Consider the following 14,453-nt stretch of genomic DNA (forward strand, 5'->3'; position numbering starts at 1 on the left):
TCATGTCAAGAATTTGCTCAAGAGTAAAGTGTGTGTTTTGTTAGTTATAAATATGGGTTTTTCATTTTTTTTTTATATATAAATATAGAGGGGAAATTCGTCTCAATAATTTTCTTTAAAATTAAGTATTCATTATATTAACAAATATAACAAAAATTAAATAAGAATCCTAAAAGGGAATTAGAATGCTGGAAAATATAAATAGAGTAGCATGCTTAATTTAATTGCTTCAAACCCCACCATTTGAACCATAAGAATGGATAAAAAAATTAACGCTTTGTTGGCCTAATTTAGGGGTGTAAAAGAGTCGAGCCAAGTCGACTCGCGAGTCGAAACTCCCGGCTCATGCTCGGCTCGAGCTTTTTTCAATACGGGCTTTTTTTTGCCCGAGCCGAGCCGACCTGGCTCGACTCAAAAAAATAAAGCTCGACCCGAGCTTTTGGCTCGGGCATTACCGAGCCGAGTCGAGCCGAGCCGGCTCGTGTTTTGGTGTCTTTTTTCTTTTCTTTTTTTTTTTAAAATTTTTTTTCTCTTAATTGCTGCCCAACAGGCAGCACAATATAGGCAGGCAGGCCTTTTTTTTTTTTTGTTATTTTTTTTAAAAACTAAACGGGCCTGCCCCGGGCTCGAGTGGAAGCCCCATTTTGGGGCTCGGCCCGAGCTTTGGCTCAGTTGGTCCGAGCCACGAGCCGGGTCGGCTCGGGCTTTTTTCGAGCTGAGCCACCGAGCCTCTTTGACATCCCTAGCCTAATTACAGCTGCATGCTTGCCTGAATTCTTCGTTCCAAAAAGTAATCCCTACGCTTGGGTTTATTAGGCTTCAACACACACACTTGCCTAAATATATACACAAATATATTATCACAATTGTCTCATTCAAAAACTTTATTCAATTCGTTACTTTAAGGGTAACTAAAGTTTTTAGTAATCACATCAATGAGTATTGAATTATTTTTTTATGGTAATAATAATTCAAAATTTTAAACTTTATATTAATGGTCACTCACTTAAAAAAATTAAAGTTAAATTCTACATGGTGCCATTGAATGAAAGTGTGTCACCAAATAACATTATTATTATGTCAAATCAACAAAATTGAGAATTAAACATGTTCGAATTTTAATCAAATTTTCAAACTTAAATCGTATGATAAACCCACATTTGATTTTTTAACACAAATTTTGCTAGCTTGATATAATAAACAACGACGTTTGATGAAACATTAACACTTAATGATGTCACGTAGGATTTAACCTTTTTTTTTTTTATCATGAGACCTAGACTATTGGAAACTAAGGAACTTTTATCATATGAATATAATCACGAAGACCATTGATGTAATTATTTCGATCATCATAGATCATTAACTCAATTAACCCACTTAAATTATTATAGACAGAATATATTGAGATTTTTAGTTTTAAACTTTATCTTACTCCAACTGTACAACATGTGCATGTGTGTGTATGTTAAGTTTTTATATGAGGTAGTAGTAAAAGTTGAATTCAAGTCTTTTGCATTTTCTAATATCATGTTAATCATCTTATATAAAAATTTAAATTATTGAAATTTAATCTTTTGGTAAACATTCATATTTGAGTTCAATAATACAAAGCAAGTATGGTAACAGAGAAACGACAAAACCTTAAATTATATAACCCTGAATAAAGAAAAAAACTAATTGTGTATTTGGAAGAAATTAAAAGTTACTTAAATTATAAATTTATAAAAATAAGTGATGAATAAGTGAGTAATAATTGTGAATCCTATAAAATGTGTGATTAAAATTAAAATTTAATTTTGACAATCAAGCACTATAACATGTCAAGCTCACTAATTCTTTCACTCTAGCCATCAAGAGTTTTATAAAATGAAAATAAAAGCAATTGTTATTGTTCCACTTAGTCCATGTTGGGTTAATTAAAAATATTAAATTTTTAATAAATTTTAATGATAGTTAATAAATGAGTGATTGAAAAGTAATTGCAGGTCATGTCAAAAATAATATTAAATAAAGTTAAATTTATAAAAATGAGAACCGAAAATAGACTTACTGTAAAATGCTAAACAATGTACGTCTTGCCAAACCAAATATTCTGTTAGTAATAATAATTTTAATAAATTGGTCCACAACGTGCAACGCACGTGATCATCTGGAGAATCTTATGAATTTGCTTTCTGTGCCCTTGTGTCTTTTCAAACATAAAAATATATTGTCAATAAATTGACAAAGGAACCACTACAAAAGAGTGGTTAATAAATAAACATAAAGACGACCACGGTAGTCGTTAGCTATGAATAATATTACTTATAATTATATCACTCCTCTTTTTTTTTATGAAAATTTGCAGTAAATATCTCAATTCTTTCAAAAATATGTCGTCAAGTTCTAAATCTTCTAATTTTTAACAAGTATGCATCCAAAAGACATCTGAGCGCTTTCGTACAAAGGATCGTCAAAGTGACCAAAACTTCATCTCCAAACCTGTGAGTATGGAGGGCAAAAGTAGGTGAGAAATATCCCTTAGTGGTGGTGGTGACAGTAGTGATGGGATTAGAGAGGTGCCAATAGAGCTTTTAATTGATGGACGAACAACTTACGATAATTTGGGCCAATTTTAGAATTAAAGAAAGATTATTGCAGATTAATGTGGAAAATTTTGCCATGATGGGCAACTAAAACGATTGTGTTGCGGGGTCATAAAATGGACTTTTGGAAACAAACACGGCAGAGAACCGTATTCTTGTCAAATGGCAATGTCGGAAGTGTTCAGCCAATTATTCAGACAAATTCTATATATTAGGCATTAAGGAACAATTGTGAAAATAATTTCTTGTTTGTTCTTTAAAGTTTAAACGGGTCGAATTTCCACTTTATTGGACACGAGATGGTCCACTACAACATGAATATCTAATTCCATTAACATATCTTGACTAATTAGATATGCCTTACACACATATCGAGTTAATACAAAAAGTGGAAATTACACCAAACAATACTTTAAATATTCAACTTTTCTAAAATCAGATTGGAAGTTTCACTGTTCAAAAATAAGATGTTTTGATAATTAATATATTATTAAATTAAATTAATTTATAAACCAACCCTAACCCCCCCACCCAAAATCATTTCCCCCAAACCCGTTCCTTCTCTACATCTCCTCTCTCTCATCGCTCACTTCTCTCTCATCACCACCATGACCGCCACGACTATTGCCACCATCGCTGCCAGCGAACACCACCACCACAATCTGAAGCGGCGAAGGCAGACAGATGGGGTTGGGAACTGTGCAACTCGAAACCCATCACCATCATCATTGTACAACGACGATGAATGATGCTACACACGGTGAAGATGCGACTGTGCCATGTCATTGCTCTACCGATGGAAGGAATGACGTTGCTTTGCTGGTGGAAGGGATGATGGCTACTACTGGGGAATTTGTGTGTGAGAGAGAGAATGTTTTAGGTTTCTGATGTTTGGATCTGATTTTTAGTTTTTAGCGTTTGGTATTTGGTTGGTGAGGGTTGTGACATTGGCTACAGCGACAAGGTGGTGCTTAGGGTTTAGGTATGTTTTTCGACGATGAACGGGCCTGTCAAGACACTTTTTTAGGTGGTGATTGGGTGGTTTCTTCATTCTCTCATTTGCTTAGGTTTAGGTGTGTTTTCTATTGGTGATTATTAGATTGATGATGGTTGAGGCGATGGTGTTGGTGGTTTTGGATCTATGAGTTAGGTGATTTTTGGGTTGGTGGTGGAGGTGCTTTTTGGTTAATGATGACTGAGGCGATGGTGGTAGTGTTTGTGGCGGTTGATAGTGTTGGCAGCGGTGGCGATGGTGTGGTGGTGGTGGTTGTGGTTGTGGTGGCAGTGTGGTATGAAGATGTTTGTGACCAACTATTTGGAGGGTTTGGGATCAAATATCGCAAAGTGGTGGTGGTGGTTCTGGAGGCAGTAGTGAGATGGTGGTCATAAGTTATTTGGTTGACTATGACTATTAAATTAGTTAATCTGTGATTAATAAAAAATATAATGTGATCAAGAAATAGCGTGACCTAAAAAATTGTTAATCTATGACTGATAATTTGATAATATGTGACTGTATAATAAGTTGTGACTTATAATATTTGTAATTTGTGAGCAATAAATAAATCGTAACTTATAAATTTTTTGATTTATAACCTATAAACTTTTTGAATTATGATTGTAAAATAATTTATGAAATAAAATTTCTGATTTGTGACAAAAAAAAAAAAAAAAAAAGTGTCTAATTAAATCGTTAATTTGTGAACAAATTATACAGTTCTGTGGCCAAAATATATTTAATTAATTAATTAAATCATAAATAAATTTAAATAAAAATCTGAATTTTAAAATTTGAAACTTGTTTTCTTGATTTGAAATGTGTGATACTCAAACTTTTCCTTATGAATTTTTCCCATACAAAAAAATTAACGTCGTATTTGTATCACATGACTTGGACGTCCTTCTTTCGTCAATAAAACCCACTCAAATGCAATTGAGTTTTGAAGACGACTTCCAAAGCATCTTGTAGGACGCCACAACTATTGTTATTGATTTGCGCAACAGAGTTGAACCGACCATCTACTTTCAGTGACCAATATCATTAAACGATGCCTATATTGCATACTCTTAGACATTAATTTTAAATATGTAAAGTCGATCAAAGATGTCACAGATATTCTAACTTCCACATAAACCAACATACTCGTGGATGATTCGAACGGTTGGTATGAATTTTAGAAAGATGTAATTTCTTTGGTTAGTATAGCTTATTTCAAAATATTTATAGTGTCTTTTTTTTTATATAAATCCATTTATTTGTCTCGAAAGTTTCGACTTAATAAATTTATTTGTTAAACCAAGTCCTAAGAGAAGTCTTTGGGACAAAATTATAAAAGCCCTATCTAATTGGTCATATAATCGTGCTTATATAAATACTTTTTACACAACATCGTTCACTGCGGCGGTAACAAGATTAATTAGCTCATTTTTTTAATCGACTAATATTGATGGAATTATATGAATCGAAAGTAAACATGCACTAAATAGATGAGAAATTTTCTAAAATTCTGAGGAGCACTAGAAAATTTTTCGTACAATAACGATTAAGGCAAGCTCATTATAAAAGCTATATATATTTAACTTCACCATCCTTACTATTTGGACTAACAACACACGCATGAAGATCGTATTTGATTGAGTTTAAATGTTACTTTTTATTTATAAACAAGTTCCAAAACGTAAGTTCAATTAGCAGAAAAAGTAATTTTAAAAATCATGATTAACAAAATAAATAAGCTAAAAGTAAATTCACTTTTAAGCACGACTAAGGTTCTTATTTTCAATGATCATAATTAGAACATGGATTGGAATCAATATCCCCCACACAATGAATAGTATCCCCACCCCATTCCCACCAAATTAATAAAATATCAATTAATAATATCCCCCCACGATCCCCATACACCCACACCCTAAAAAAATTTCAAAAATTGAAAACTGGAGATTACACTACATAACACTCCATGAAACCAACCTACCTAAAAAAATTTCAGAAATTAAAAGCTGGAGATTTCACTCAACACCACGGAACCACCCTAACCTAGCCTACCCTACCCTACGGTAGAAAATTCTCCATAAATTGAAAACTATATCTCTATCTGCACCCCATCCCACTATAAAAAAAAAACAAAAAAATCTCCAGAAATTATAGTGACGATAATGGTGTAGGGAAGGTTGACTAGATTTGTGATTAACTACATTATCTATGACTTAATTTATTGTACGTGACTATTTGTGACTAAATTTGTCTTCAATGTGACTGTCTATAACCACGTCAATTTTAACTGTGACGATATGTGATCAAATTACAATTAACAAAATTGTCCACAACCAGTCTTAATAAACACATACTTAGTCATACATGGGCCACCACAAACAAATCTGCACACACCACAGACCAGTATCACAACCAGCCGCCAATCACCACCACATTCACTCAAATTCACAACCATAAGTACTACTTTCACTGGCCTATGTTTATCAGTGACTAACTGTGATCAACTTTATCTTCGGTGTGATTGTCTGTGACCATATCAATCTAATTTGTGAGTGCATATAATCAAATCACATACACTCATAGTTATACACGAATCTGGTCACAAAGAGTCATAATCAATTGTCTGCACCACCACCACTCCCAACACTGTCAAAAAACAAACGCACAACACCTCACCATGGCCACATGCACCAGCAATAGAACCATAACCGCTTACGCCACCACAAAATACAATAGATCAAAAAATCATCGGCACCATTTGTAGAACATCAACAATCATCTCTAACCATCTTCAAAGAGGAAAAAAGAAAAACCAATATCCACCCCCCCAAACCATGGAGGCGGTGAGTAGAGATGACAATGAACTGAGTCGACTCCTTTAATCCACGAGCTCGGCTTGGGATCGTGACAAGCCGAGCTCAGCCCACGAGCTCCTTTAAGAGCTGAACGGCCGAGCCGATGAGCCACTCGGCCCGTTTGACATCCCTAGTGATGAGTATTCTCATATTACAAAACCCTAACCATTTTCAAAGAGTAAATCAAATAGTTCATCCCCGATCACGAGCATCAGAGTCGAAGCAAAGCGCTGCTGCTCACAGCAACAACGTCCCCATGCTGATCCTCTACACATAAGGATTCGCCATTATGAACTAGGGTTCTTTTCTGTCGTACGCAACGGTGCCGAAAAGATATAGTAGAGAGTCAATAGGTACAGAGAATGATAGAGAAAGAGAGAGAAAAGATAAAAAGAAGAAAGAGAGTGAGAATCGACCACCAAAAAACCACCATAACCACAAACAACCACTCATAAACAACCACCAACCACAGCGTAAATGACCTACATCATCCCCAGTAGATCATATCAGAAACCACCGCACATAGTTACGTATCTTGCAGCGATGCCCAGCACATGACGTTTGTGCTGTGCACAGCTACTGGAGAAGAAGGAGCAGTGGTGCTGGGAATGAGCAATTGAAAGAGAGGGAGAGGATTCATAGGAAGAAAGGGTAGAGAAAAGGTGTAATAGAGCAGGGAAGAAATAGAGGACAAGAAAAATGATTTGAGGGTTTTGTAGTGGGAGGAGTGGGGGTTCAAGTGGATATGTACATTAATTTAATTTTATAATTTTAATTACCTTATTTATCACCTAATTTTTGCATTTAAAATAAATCGTCCTTATTTATGAAAATTGGTCTTGAAATGTAGGTTTTTAGGTAAATTTTCGAAAAAAAAAATGCATTGATTAGTCTTTCGAAGACTCCACTAATTAGATTAAGTGATAAATAACCAAATTATCAAATGTGGCTGCCCGAGAGGTAAGACCAGGTGAGTCTAGAGATGCAAATGAATCTAGTCGAGTTGACTCAGCCAATAAATTCTACAGCTCGGCTTGTGTCAAATCTCAAAATCAACTCGGTCCTTTGGCCCTCAAGTGTAGGTAACGAGCCGACACGAGTGGGCTCATTTTTTGAGCATCAATATAATAGAAGTGAAGAAAAGATTTAGAGCTTTTTCTAACAAAATAAACCCCAAAAAGAACAATTTCTTTAAGAACTTACTAAACAAGTCAAAAAATAGGAGAAAACGAGTTGTTCATGAATAAAGTGAGCTATGCTCGACCCACGACTCGTCTTAAAACAAGCCCAAACCTCCCATGTACTGAGAATGGTCAAGCGCAATCACCAAGTTTACACTCCACTAGTCGAACTAAGTGAGAAATGACCCGATTATCAAATGTGACTAATTGTTCACAAAGGAGGCGAGCCTGGCCCTACATAACCAAGTTTACACCTCCAATCATTCATATGTGTAAGAAAACAAATATCATAAAATTTTTATCTCTATCAATAGAGTAACTCCAATATCAACATGAATTTGATCAATTATTTAATTATGTGCAACAATGTCTAGTCTAGTACACTTCACCTTCAAAAAGCCTTAATCAGATTTATCGTATAATTGAAGATCATTTTAGATTATTTCTTACCATGAGACACAAGTACTGCAAATTTACAGGGCAAAAATATTTACTTACACTTACTCTCTTCTTTCATTGAATAAACCTTATTTTCCTCTTGGCACATCAAGTTCATTGGTGACTCGAAAATCTAAAGTTCCTCTCTTGATCAAGCGACAAAAGTTTTATTGAGTGACAGGAAGAGTTAACATATCTCGAATGTTGCTAGGGTGATTGTTCTGGACATCTTTCAACACAGAAGCCTCACTATCTTTACCATCAGAACTCAAACATTTGAGGAATTTTTCCATTTTTGTTATCTGAGCTGGCATTTCTTTTGTGAAACCATTTCCGGGATGTCTTAGGCCTCGTCTCGCTAATTGCAATGGGTATGTCATTTGGGAATAGATCACCGAGTACAAATGCATGAATAATAGTTGTTACAAGCACTGATGCAACTGTAAGGGTAGCCATAGCACAGAGGACGACGGTTAAACTTTTGGTTACTATGTTGGTAACCACGGTTGAGTATCTGATCGTGGCAGTGGCAGCTCCAGTCATAGGAAAAGTGTAAGCCCACCATGCCAATGAGAACCTGTAGATATAATTAGCAAATTTGAAATTGAAATATCTGACTAAAATAGAATTGCTAGATAACTTAAAATCATGCTACGAGGTTGAAGAGAAAATGTACCTGAAGCCTCGGAAGAAATTAACACGGACAGCCTGTAGAGAGTGAAAGAAAATGAAAATAAGTTAGCCACATATGCCCCGTGGAGCAAGTTATGATTTAACCTTAATCCCAAACTCTGAGAAGAATAAAACGAAAAGAAATCAGAATGAAACAAGAACACAGATTTATTGCTGTTATCCTTCAAAGTTAGAGCACTTTGATTCGCTAGTTGTTTATTTTATTTTTACACTACAATGAGGAAGAAGATTACAATGTTTTTGCACACGTCTCTTAGTCTTTTCTCGCACATGCAGTAAAAGGTTCTACCTCAGATTCCTTTATGTATCATAGGAAACTAGGGCAACCTAATAAAATATATGAATGCCTAGTTGAAGAGTATAATTATAAATTAGGCTCTATATTCCGACATAGAAACTATTAATGATGCCTTGGCTATTGAAACAACAGGTTCTCCTTAACATTAGAACCACATTTTTAAGTGCATTTCATCATCTTGTGTCTTTGATAAATGATATACAAGGCTAACAGTTAAGGTTTAGAGAGACTAACCAGAGAGAAATAAAGGAACAAGGCTACGAAATAGGCAATTCGTGCTCCATAGTCGAAGGATCCTTGAATCCTGGCCCATGCCATAGAGGCAACGCTAGGTGCAGCAACGAACAGAAAGAAAACTGGGTGGAGCTCTTTAGGGAGTGTCACATTTGTTGGAAGTCTCTGGTAGAGAGTTACAAATAAGACTATGTAATGAGCCAATCCAACAGCAAAGAAAAAAATAGGCCCTTCTTTTAGCTCCATGGCTGCACCAAGCAATGCTCCAAGAAAGTTCCCAACAATTGAGAGATGATTCGAGGGATTGGCCACCTTAGAAAGCCTTCGCTGTCCTCCCGACATCCACTGTCCATAGATCTTGAGCTCAAGGCAGAAGACGGGGGCCATAAGAATGTACCAAAGAGATTGGTGCAGCTTTCGAGAAACTGATTGAGGAACTCCAAGGGCCAAAAACAAAAGGGCGATCCATGGAGCAACGAAGAAGTTAACACGTACTGGATGGTAGTACTCACGACGAACTGCCTCAAAGTAGAAAATCACTTTGAGACAGTAAATAAAAGAGACAATTGCCATGAGAGCGAGAGATGCACACCACAGGACCAGATTTATGTTCAGGGTTACATGGAGGAACCTCATAGAAGAAGAAGTTGCCAGGGCTTTCCACATTATGGCTTGGCTGCTAACGCCAAGACAAATAGCAAAGGAAGTGATAGGGAAGCGTAGAAGGAACGGCCATTTTTCATCTTTCGGAAGAAGTATTTCTTCAGAAGCCTGTTAAGGGAAAATATGAACATTCAACATTGATGAAATAATATGAAACAATTTGAACCAGATGGTTGACAGTAAAAAACACATACCCGCAAGGTATCCAATTCTGGTCCCTCCAATGCATCAAAGTATCGGTCTGCTGGTAAAATTTCAATTTCTGCAAGCCGCTGAGTCTCAAGGTCTATCTCAGTTTCCCTACGCTTTCCACACAAATTCGATATTTGCCCCTCAATTTTTCTGGACCATGTTTTGAAAGAGTCAAATCTTTTATCCTTATGCACATTGATTTTAGGATTCTTTGGTGGAAGATCTGGATCTTTGGGAAATTTTCCACTAGCAATGGCCTCACTAAGCACTGGACCTTTTGGTATCGGCTGACAATAAAATTTGATCTGTCTATTATTTGTGGATGCAACGGCAGAGTTGGGAATATCGTGGCCCAATATTTCTCCATCATTATATCCAAAGAGACCCTTCTCCATATTATTTAAATGAACTCCAACAGGAGAAGGTGGCATGCTAATGGAAACAAAATGAATCCTCTGAGAATTAGAATTATCATTTTGCCCTTCTACAGCAACTGCTTCATTTCCCTGAAATGATAAATTATGAAGTATTGTACCAGAATTTAGTGTTTATTGGTGTATTTAAGCTCATGATATGGCTGTTTAGAACTGAATAGTCACAAGTACAACTTAACAATTGCAGAGAATTAATAAACTTGCCATGGTTGACGAGTCGGAAGAATGAAAGCTATTTGATTTCAATCGATCTTTTATGGCGTCATGCTGTTTTACAGCATCGAAACCAGCCACTTCATGTGTAGTAATAACTTTGGTCAACGAAGGAAGTACTTCAGGAGAATCTTCCTTCTCCGAATGATTTCGTTTGCAATCCTCCATAACAACGCAATAACACCTACACCTATACACGAGTAAGTTTCTGTAAGGTGAATTTCAGAATTTAGTCTCCATAAAGAAATGCTGGTGTCAGAAACCAGAAAATTGACAATATGCCTCAAACCTACCTGAGACTTGAGAGTATGCTGTTATTCTTCGACTACTTAGAATAGTTTTTGAAGATGAAATCAGAAACTACTGTACTGAATAACATAGAAGTGTGTTTTTGTCTTTAAATGCCTTGACGAATAAGCAGAAAACGCGGTCCAAAGCTGTCTAGAATTAAGTTTTAAGGAAATCATTTGTTTTTTAAGCAATTTCCTCTTACACTAAACCGGCCTACCGAGTTTTGCACTCTCTTATATTAGAATCATCCAATTTGACAAGAAGTTGCTACACTGGCCAAAAACAACTCAGATATTGCTAGTTGTTACAATGCAAAATCATCGTGAACTCACCTAAACTCCCGTTTCTTGTTAGTCACTATGACAGAAAGCAATCCAGACCTTCAATAGGAAAAAAAATGAAAAAAGAAAAAAAAAATTAGTAAACCAACCTACAAACACCAAATTTTGCCCGATCACAAATACAGTTTCTTCTTCTTGCTATAGAAGAGACAGTTCAAACTGAGAAATTCCATATAGAACCTTGTTTTTGAGAGAAAAAAGTACACAACTTTCAGCCACAGCAAGCAACATTTAAATAGAATTGAACATGCAATGTTCTTGGAAGAACCACGTCATTTCATTAAACGTACAATAGATACAGCTGTGAAGGCGCCATATCGATCAAAACTTAGGAAAAATGTATCAAACAAAACAAAAAGAAAAAGTTTTTTTTATTAAATAGAATATAATAGATGTGAGAAGCAGATACACGTTTTAATATTTTGTCATTGCACTAATTTTAAATTAGACTCCATGTGAGAAGCAGCTACACGTTTTAATATTTTGTCATTGCACTAATTTTAAATTAGACTCTAACTAAGAGCATCTTATACATCATAGAGAATATCATTAAGCCCATGTTTGAGCCCCATTTTTTGAAGGAAAAAAAAAACATTCTTAAACAATATTTTGACATCATTTCAATAACACATTCTTAATAAAAAAATATTACACGCAAATCTAAAAATTTTCCTTATATTTTAATCACACATTTCCCATCAATATACTATTCAGAAATTCATTCTTATGAAAAAAAATGGGGCTCAAACAAGGGCTAAATTTACAGAGCCAAAATTTTTATACCCTCTAACAATACCCTTTATTTTGGCTCTTTATTTTGCTTTTCTCAAAAAACATTTATTAAATTTCATATTTTATTTAACATAATTTTGTATATGTCAATAACCAATCTATTTAAATGTGGTTTGAATAGTTAAAAAGCAAAGTATTGAAATATGTGACTTATTAAATGCAATCATTATATATTAAGAATAGAGAGAGTTAGCTCTCTAAATTTGAAGAGTCAAATCCACTCTTTATTTTAAAAAAGTTAATACAGAGTTTAAGCATTAGCTCTTGAAAATAAAAATAAAAAAGTATTTTGTATTTAAAGAGTCTCTTGGATATACTTTAATAAGCAAAACGACAAGCACCAAGAAACAAGATTTCAGGCAATAAATTTTTTTTTAGAAGATGCATGTTTGGCTTGTTTAAAACCACCTTCTTAGGTTCTTTTTTAAGTAGTTTGAATGCACAATCCATATAACCAAACATCACTTGAGATTAAAAAGAACTCTAGCTTTTACAACACTGAATTTTAATGGTAACAACCCAATACAGAGTTTTTGCTTAAATTCTGAATTTCACTAAACATAACCGTAGAAGTAATAACTTAGGAAGCAAAAAGAAGTGTTGTTAAGCAAATTATGGATGAGTACTAAGAATCCACCAATGTCAAAGAATGGACAGATATCAAAGTTTTCCAAACAATTAGCCAAGAAAATGGATGAGTACTAAGAATCCACCAATGTCAAAGGATTAACCAATATAATATAACATGAGACAAAATTTGGTTCCCAGATATTTTTTCACCAAATATACAGATACATTTTATTTAAGAAAAAATCAATAAACAAAATGAAGAATCAATCATTCATGTGCCAAACCAAACTGAAATCTATAGGTACAATCAATAAAAAATCCTAGCGAGAGGGAATTCAAATTAAAAATTACCTCCAAAAAAATTAGAAGCCACAAACTGGAAAGCATCAAGGAATCTTCCCACCGTTGATCGAGACCCGTTTGAATATTACTATAATATCCGCATCAACAAACGCATAGTAAGTCAGATGCGTACTGCCGTACTCACACAAAGTCACATTAGACATGTTTATATGGAGAGAGAGAGGGAGTCCCCACTGAGTGAAATTTGTAAAGTGTGACAATTTTTTTTCGGTTTTTGGAGATGAAAATGCAAATCTTGGGGCTCCATAGATGAGCACACCATTGATTTTCTTTTTCAAAGATAAGCCGTAGTTTCGTACGTTATTTTTTCAAAAAAAATTTCCCCCCTTTTGGAATTAAACGCAAATTGGGTCAATATATTTGAATCGGGGTCTCATTCGGATCCCTCATTTTCAATTTGGTATGATGAGATTACTCAACTTTAAAAATAATCATTTTGTCCACTATAGTTGTTAGCTAACATAAAGTGCTTACTTAAAACTAATATATGGTTGACGTAAAAATATTTGCTTTTAGTTCAAACATTTCGTAAAGCATTATGTGTGTGTGTGTATATATACGGATTTGACACCTAAGCACCGGTACTAAGTATATAAACTAAGCACCATGCTCAAGTGGCACAACACAATATGTGGTGCAATTAATTTTAAAACTATTCATTATCTTTCACTGCGTATTGTAATATGTCACTTCACTCGGTACTTAACATATGGAGATCATGACTATATATATATGGGTGTTTTGCACTAGTGTGCGACGTGAATATATGTGCTAGCAATCCATTAGTTTTAATATGCAATTTAGCATATTTCTTTAGTTAAACTGACACGATAATTGACAGAATGATCAAATTTGCAAATAAATCAAAGTTGTATATCGTATTAAGTTGAGTGCGAAAATTAGTTGGAGTGGAATCAATGGCCCTCGAGTGATTAAAGGCCTAATACCTAATAAAAACAAATTGCAGTGTACTTGCACATGCCTTGTAGAATTTGGACATCAAGAGAGGCATTGAAAAGATAGAATTAAGAGCAAACATATGAGCACTAAATTTTGTTATCTACTTTCATTTTTAGATATTGGATACGAAATGAGGCAATCAAAGAGGTTTAAAACGAGTCAGGTGTCCAGGTCGAGATTTGCAGCCTATTTGCTACTTCAAATGACAGTTGAAAAAATAATAAAAGTAAAGTCAGTGTGACTCAATTTGAGATGTAAAATTAGAACAAGTGGTTCGAGTCCGATATACGCCTTGTCGAGCTCTTGCAAGCTTTTTGCGGAGAGCCGCTTTTTTTGCCCATGTTTGGCCT

The 14,453-nt window shown here is 34.9% G+C and overlaps 1 pseudogene; it reads right to left on the reverse strand.

Annotated features, from left to right (window-relative positions):
- Window positions 1-8,011: 8,011 nt before the first annotated feature.
- On the reverse strand, window positions 8,012-11,701 carry LOC111375187 (annotated as a pseudogene).
- Between the last annotated feature and the right edge of the window lie 2,752 nt (window positions 11,702-14,453).

The sequence above is a fragment of the Olea europaea genome, unplaced genomic scaffold (genome assembly GCF_002742605.1).
Source record: "Olea europaea var. sylvestris unplaced genomic scaffold, O_europaea_v1 scaffold1346, whole genome shotgun sequence".
NCBI lineage: Eukaryota > Viridiplantae > Streptophyta > Magnoliopsida > Lamiales > Oleaceae > Olea > Olea europaea.